This window comes from Arachis duranensis, chromosome 2 (assembly GCF_000817695.3).
Source record: "Arachis duranensis cultivar V14167 chromosome 2, aradu.V14167.gnm2.J7QH, whole genome shotgun sequence".
Classification (NCBI taxonomy): Eukaryota; Viridiplantae; Streptophyta; class Magnoliopsida; order Fabales; family Fabaceae; genus Arachis; species Arachis duranensis.
Genome location: NC_029773.3, coordinates 44587395 through 44588309, shown reverse-complemented (window position 1 = coordinate 44588309; position 915 = coordinate 44587395).

Genomic DNA, 915 nt, shown 5'->3' with positions numbered 1-915 from the left:
TACACCTCGGGTTAAGTTTTTCTAGCTGTAGTACCGTCTTAGATTACAGGCGTGCCAGGCCCTGGGCAGCTCATTGCCTTCAAGGTCGGATACTTTGTAATAGCCTGTCCCTAAGACTTCTGTTACCTTGTAGGGCCCTTTCCAATTTGCGGTTAGCTTTCCTTCTCCCGACTTTTGTGTTCCGATGTCATTTCGGATTAGAATCAGGTCGTGAATGGAGAAGCTTCGCTTTATTACTTTCTGATTGTATCTGAGGGCCGTTCGCCGTTTTAAGGCTTCTTCTCGGATTCGGGCTCTTTCTCGGACCTCAGGGAGGAGGTCGAGTTCTTCCCTTTGTGCCTGTGGGTTGTCTTCTTCGTTGTAGAAGAGGACTCTGGGTGACCCTTCATCTATTTCGAAAGGAATCATTGCCTCCATCCCGTAAGCTAATCAGAACGGTGATTCTCCCGTTGTGGAGTGTGGGGTTGTCCGATATGCCCATAGTACCTGGGGGAGCTCCTCGGCCCATGCCCCTTTGGCCTCTTGGAGTCTTCGTTTTAACCCTGCCAAGATGACTTTATTTGCAGTCTCTGCTTGTCCATTGGCTTGTGGGTGCTCGACTAAGGTGAATTGCTGTTTGATTTTTAGTTCGGCTACTAAGTTCTGAAAACTTGTGTCCGTGAACTGTGTTCCATTGTCCGTTGTGATGGAGTAGGGGACTCCGAACCTCGTGACAATGTTTTTGTATAGGAATTTACGGCTTTTCTGAGCCGTAATAGTGGCTAAGGGTTCGGCTTCGATCCACTTTGTGAAGTAGTCGACCCCTACTATGAGGTATTTAACTTGCCCCGGTCCTTGGGGGAACGGGCCGAGTAGGTCAAGTCCCCATTTTGCGAAGGGCCATGGTGCGGTGATGCTGATAAGGTCTTCTGGTGG